This window comes from Macadamia integrifolia, chromosome 1 (assembly GCF_013358625.1).
Source record: "Macadamia integrifolia cultivar HAES 741 chromosome 1, SCU_Mint_v3, whole genome shotgun sequence".
Classification (NCBI taxonomy): domain Eukaryota; kingdom Viridiplantae; phylum Streptophyta; class Magnoliopsida; order Proteales; family Proteaceae; genus Macadamia; species Macadamia integrifolia.
The window spans coordinates 17,856,253-17,863,439 of record NC_056557.1 but is presented as its reverse complement, the minus strand read 5'-3'; positions in this window follow the sequence as shown (position 1 = coordinate 17,863,439).

The window sequence follows — 7,187 nt, the reverse complement described above, 5'->3', positions numbered from 1 at the left end:
TATAAGAACAATGGTAAATGAACATTTTCTAAGATTTAATTTTTTTGTGATTGAACTCCATTTTGGGTGAAAAAAAAAAGTAAACAGAAGCATTCAAGAGAGAGATCTGCTAATAGCATTGTTTTTGTTATTGCCTATTTATAACTATTTAGCAATGTTGGTAATGTATTTTGGGTGATTTACATTCTAATAATTTTACTTTACTATATTGTTATTTGGGTTTTGTAGATACATAATGTTAACAGCAAGTGTAAATGATAGCAATCGAGGTTCAGTACTGAAGTACTTGAATATTGTATGTCACTGCCAAAAAAAGGGCACTGATTAGAATTTCAGAGAATAATAATAGCAAACACAAGCTTTGCTATTGCTTGCCTAATGCACCATATGGTTGTGGATTATTTTCTTGGTGTGATCCTATAGAAGAACAAAAACTATTGCCTCATACTAGAGACAATATCACCACAGTCACTCTACAAACATTTGTTGGTGGCTGAAGTCTTGAAGATCAACAAGTGAAGGAAGAGATACTTGCTTTGAAGGATGGACTTTGGAGATGATGATGCCAGAGAATAGGAGGAATGGCGAAGAAGCAGATGATGATGGTGGGGCTCGTGAGGATCTGGATAGAGGTCCTGCGCCCCAGGCAGCCATGGCTATGGGTGGAGTAAACTCAGATGCACTGAGACCCAACCGCTCCTATGCTAAGGCGGTAGGGCATCATGGCCTGCGATCGACTCTCTTCCAGAACCAATTCAAGCAGGGGAGATTAGAAGAATCATAATCCCTCAACAGGATTACGAATCTAGGAGGCAGTCTTTCCGCTTTGCCCTTATTGGAAGGGTCGATTTCAGAGCTATTTCGTTGGATGCTCGCAGACAAATGGAACCTAAGCCAGAGGGTTACTATGCATCCCCTTGGAAAGGGTTTTGTTATCTTCCAATTTCAATGTGAAGGGGATAAGGTGGCAGTTTGGAGAAGAAGCCCTATGAAAATAGTCTCGCAACTCATTCGTTTCCAACACTGGAAACCGGACTTCAACATCCATGTTAAGCAGACCTGGTCCAAGCTAATCTGGATACGATTTCCCGACCTCCCCTTAGAATATTGGCACGAGAATGTTCTCTTATCCATTGCAAAAGTTGTGGGGAGACCTGTTGCCCTGGATCGCCATACCAAGCAGGGATTAATGGGTCACTATGCTAGAGTGCTAGTTGAAATGGACACTACTGAAACTGCATCTCGCATAGAGGAGGTTCAAGTTGAACGTCTCGAACCCGGTACAACGAGAGTTTTTGGATTCAGACAATGAGTCCAGTATGAAGATGACATTAGTCGATGTGGCTTCTGCAAGAGGTTGGGACATAAGGTGGGAGAATGTAGATCCAAGAGGCTTGAAGATGAAAAACAAGCTGCTATGGACAGGTCGGCCTCTGTACCTGGTGCAGTCTACGTTGAAGATAGAGTGGACTCGGTCCGAGTTGCGTCTCACTCGGGTAGAACGCCCATTGTGGAAACCGCCCCTCATGATCCTCTTTCCATAATAGTAGCTTCACCTGCCAATCAAGCAGCTGGGAAGGAGGGCCACGATTTGAATGCAAACACTGAAAGAACGTCAATTGAGGAACTGCACAAATCTCCTTCTATTTGTGTTAGACAGTCAGCCAATCAGAATGATGAGAAGGAGGGAGATATTCTGATTGTCTTGGATTCTTTGGCAACCAATCCTGAAATTTTAGGAAACTCCAACTCAATGAGTTGTGGAGATATCTCTATCCGCCCCTCTAATTCAGATTTGAATAACTATGTGGCTGGATCCGGGTCGGACTCTGAGGATGTGGATAGTGCAGACCCATCGGGTGATGAGAGTTCATCTGATTCCACAGAGAACTCGGTGGAAAATGAGAGGGAGGAGGATGCCCCTGCTATCAGGGAACGTCCTCCTAGGCCAACAAGAAAGGGCAGAGCTTCCAAAGGTCGTGGAGCTTTGTCTTCGCTGAGGGGAGGTAGAAACGCTGCTTCCACTCGTTCCTCGCCAAAGAATGGGGTTTTGCAGCATGGTAGCTTCCTCTGCTCCTCTAGAAGGGATGGTAGAACGGGTTCTCAGTATCAGGAGATGGAGAAGATAGACAATGCTCTCTATGCCCGAGAAAAGGGAATGGCCATTTCTTCAAAAGAAGGAAACAAAAAAAAGAAGAAAGCAGGCCAGACTAGTAAGTCTGGCAACACCAATTAATTCATTATTTTCCAATGAAAGCCCTCTTTTGGAATATCAGAGGCATGAAGAAGGCTACTGGTTTAAGAGCCTTATCATATTTTATTCGAGAACATTCTCCTGATGTTGTTTGCATAGCGGAGCCAATGATTAGTGAAAGAAAATTCCCTTTTTTGTTTTTTAAAAAATTGGGGTTCGAGTCTGATTTCATTCACAACTTCCGCACGGACAAGGTCCCTAATATATGGGTTATATGGAAACAAGGAATTCCTCGCCCCTCGATCATCTCGGTGTCTGACCAACAACTATCAATTGCAGTGGATTGGTTAGGGAACTGTGTAGGCCTGACCTTTGTACATGCTAATTGGTTTATGGTCAAACGGAGAGAGCTTTGGTCGGAGCTAGGTTTGGTGGTGAATCCAAATCTACCCTGGTCGGTGATAGGTGATTTCAATGCTACCTTTCTTTCCAACGAGAAAAGGGGTCCAGGGAGATTTAATGCAAACTCAGCTACAGAATTCCAATCTATGGTGGATACTTGTCTTTTGATACAAGTACCCTTGCAAGGTAAGAAGTTTACCTGGACTAACAACCGCCGGCGAGGTAATGTAGCTACGGTCCTTGACCGAAGTTTTTGCAACAGTAAATGGTTGGATATGTTTAAAAGTACTCTCCAAAGGGTCCTTCTAAGGTCGTCCTCTGACCATGCTCCCATTCTAGTTGTGTTAGAATCGATCACCCGATCAGGTAACATCCCTTTTAGATTTAATAATTTTTGGATGGAGCATGATCATTTTGATAATGTAATTCAAGATGTGTGGAACCAGGAAATACCTGGGAATCCTATTTTTACTCTTTCTCAGAAACTTAAGCGAGTTAACTTGTATATCAAGCCTTGGGCGAGAAAAAATTTTCCCAATATTGATAACGAAGTAAAAAAGGCTTCTGATCACCTAAATTCTGTACATCAAAAAATTGAGGCTGCAGGGATGTCAGATGACCTTTTTGGTCGTGAGGCTGATGCCAAAACAGCTCTATTGAAAGCCACCCAGTTGCAGGACAATCTATGGGCTCAAAAAGCTAAGCAGAGGTGGATGAAAGATGGAGACAAAAATTCAAAGTTCTTTCACCTATTAGTGAAAATGTGACGGGCTCGAAATCAAATTCGCACTTTGCAGAATGCTGATGGGGAGTGGATGAATGACCAGCAACAATTATCTTCATATACTGTCAATTATTACGAGGAATTCCACAGCTTATCTCACACTTCTCCTCACCTTGAGTTGCTGGATTGCATTCCATGCATAATTTCGGACGATGATGCTCTTTATTTGGAGGCTGAACCATCTTTAGAGGAAATAAAAAATGTTGTTTGGGAATTAGACCCAGATAGCTCCCCTGGACCTGACGGCTTCTCAGGGAAATTTTTTAGCCGGGTATGGCGTATTGTTGAGGGTGATTTTTGCAGAGCTGTATTGCATTTCTTTAGATGGGGAATCCTTCCAAAGGGTGTGAATAATTGTTTTCTCACTCTTATCCCTAAGGTGGTGGGGGCTACTTCTCTCGACAAGTATAGGCCAATTTGCATGGAAAATTATTTTTGCAAGGTGTTATCAAAAATTGTGACAAGTAGAGTTGCAATTCTCCTGCCAAAGATGATTTTGGAGGAACAAGGGGAGTTCCAAAAGGGGACGATAATATCAGAAAACATTAGCCTTGCTTCAGAATTGACAAATCTGATGCATTCCACGGTTAGGGGAGGCGGGATGGGGCTCATGGTCGATGTACAGAAAGCCTACGATTCTCTATCCTGGGAATTTCTATTTGTTGCTCTTGGGAAGTTTGGTTTCCCTCGGAAATGGATTTCTTGGATCCAAGAAATTCTTTCATCCTCAAGGATTTCGGTTTTAATAAATGGAGGTCCAGCGGGGTTTTTTGGTGTGGGCCGTGGTCTTCATCAAGGTGATCCGTTATCTCCCATTTTGTTTATTTTAGCTGAGGAAGTGCTATGTAGGGGATTAAATAAATTGGCATTGGAAGGATTAATAAAGTCGTTGTCGGGTCCAAGAAGTGCCTACACCCCAACTCACCTATTATTCGCGGACGATATTTTCATTTTCATGAATGTGTCAGCTAAGTATGTTAAAAATCTGCATTTATTTTTATCAAAGTATCAGGAGTTTTGTGGCCAACATTTTAATCTCGACAAGAGCAAAGCCTTCTTTGGGAAGGTCGCTCCCCACAGGAAACAATTCATCAGTAATTTATTGGGAATTCAGGCCTCGAAATTCCCTACAAGGTATTTGGGTGTGGAAATCTTCAAGGGAAGAGTGAAGAAAAATCACCTTTTACCTTTGATGGATAAGATTAAATGCAGATTGGCTGCCTGGAAAGGGAAGCTCCTCTCGATGGCTGGTCGGGTGGAGTTGGTTCAATCAGTAATTTCTAGTATCCCTATCCATAATTTTGCGGTTTATTGGTGGCCCCAATCCATTATTAAAACTATAGAGCGGTGGATGAGAAATTTTATCCGGTCAGGTCAAATGGAGGTGGAAAAAAAAATTGTGATAAAATGGGAGAACACTTGTAAGCCCAAGGACGAGGGCGGCTTGGGTATCAGAAAACTGAGAGAGGTGAATAAAGCTTGTTTATGCAAGCTCGCCTGGCAGATTAAACATGAAGACAATATTATGAGCAAATTTTTTAGAGCAAGATTTGTTTAGAAAGATGGCTCTCTTAGGAAGGGATACAAATCCCCCTCCACTTTGCCGGGGCTGAAGAGGGTGTGGAAATTCGTGTCGGACATGGAAAGATGGACGTGGGTAATGGGGAAAAAATCATGTTCTGGACAGATAAATGGTTAGAAAACTCTTCCCTGGCGGAGTCTTCTAATTTGGAGCAGGAAATGTTCATAGGGAGGAATATGCGCCTGAAGATTTTAATCGAAATGGTGAGTGGTGTTTCCCAAATGTTTCTTCGAAATTTCTTGCCGATACCTTTGAGAAGGCTAAAAGAATTTCTTTATCGCATATGGAGGATATGTGTCATTGGAAGCTATCAAATTCTGGGCATTTTCTTTGAGATCATCGTGGGAGGAGATAAGGGGGAAAAATCAGAAATTCCCTTGGTTTTCTATTATATGGAAATCCAAGATTCAGCCTCGTCAAGCTGTGTTTGGCTGGAGGCTTGCTCATAATCGGTTACCCACGGATGAGGAGGTGCGCAGAAGGGGTATGATGATGCCTTCTAGGTGCATTTTGTGTGGTCACGCAGAAGAATCTATCCCTCATCTATTTATTTATTGTGAGTACACCCAATCCCTGTGGAATTCTTTCTGTGATTTATTCGGTATCAGGTGGTAGCCCCTTGATAGGATGGGGGACATTTTAGCATGGTGGAAACGGAAAGGAAAGACCTTAACCTTTTCAACTGTGTGGCTCTGTGGTTTTATTCTTATCCCATATGCTGTCTGGATGGAGAGAAACGCTAGATATCATGATGGTGCAGCTCTTCATTATAAGCATATTTTTGCTCAGGTGAAAGGAGAAATGTGTATGATTTCTAGTGTACATCTTGGGAAACCCCTTTCCATCCTAGACCTGTTATGTGCTAGAAGAATAGGAATTCCTCGGGTAACAAGAACTCGTAGAGAGATTATTGAAGTTCGCTGGTGTCTCCCATTTTCAGGATGGATCAAGCGAAACACTGATGAATGCTCCTTAGACAATCTGGGGAAGGCCAGAGTAGGCGGGATTTTTAGAAACGAGAAGGGGGACAGCCTCTTGAACTACAGAGAATATGTTGGTATCAGAACAAATTTTGAAGCGGAATTCTTGGCAGTGATCGTTGGTCATGAACAGGCAAAGATATATGGTTTTCAGCATCTTTGGATTGAATGCGACTCTACGGCAGTGGTGATCCTTTTTTCTAAAGGTTTAGTTCCATGGTTTGCTCTACAACGATGGAGGAGTCTTTTACCTTTCATGAATTCAATAAATTGGAAGGTGACGCATTGTTATCGGGAGGCAAACGTGATTGCCGATTTTTTGGCAAAATCATCAACGAGATTTGAAGTGTCATATCTAGTGGAAGCTTGGCCTCGGTTGGTTTCAATGGAATTGGATTTGGATGCTACCCAGCGTCCAAGATATCGCTTTATGAACTTATAGGTTTTGCATTAGACTAAGATTTAAGGGGGCCTTCTCCTGCTGATGGCAATGCCGAAGGTGGGGCTGGTCCATTTTTTTCCTTAGTCTATTTCTTGTATGATGGTGGTGTTATTTTCTTTTTCTTTTCTACTTGTCTGTACGTTCTTTCTTTCTTCTTAATACAATGAATCTTTAGCGAAAAAAAGATACTTGCTTTGAAGAAAATAGTGAAGGGATTAGAGAAGTCTGTTGGAACTCTTCAAATTGTAATAGTGGTGCTTGTTTTGATAATTGTTATCATGTTTGGGAGAATATGAGAAGTTGGGAAGACTATTGTATTAGTTTTATTAAGTTGTAATGACTAGCTTTAACTCTTCAATTTTCAATTCTATTGTACTGGTTTTATTAATTTGGCCCTCGTGTCTCTGTATTTGTCTATCCCATAATTTTAAGCCTATGGACAGTATTTCTTCTAAACATATAATAATATGACAATAAGGTTGTATACAAGACATTATTATGTTTACCCATTAAACCCATTACAGGACCCATTTAAAAAAAAAAATGACAACATTTCGTCTGAATATGAGACATTATCACAAACATTTTAAAGTGCATCCATAGACATATAAGCATTCAACATCATAAGCCTATCAAAGTGCATACATACAATCTACCAAATAAACATCCATGTTCCAAAACCAAAATAGACATCATTGTTCTGAAACCCAAATAGATAAACAATTTGTTCCATAACACAAGTAAACATCATTTTTCCATCAGACAAGGAAACAAACAAACAGTTTCATAACCCAATAAACATC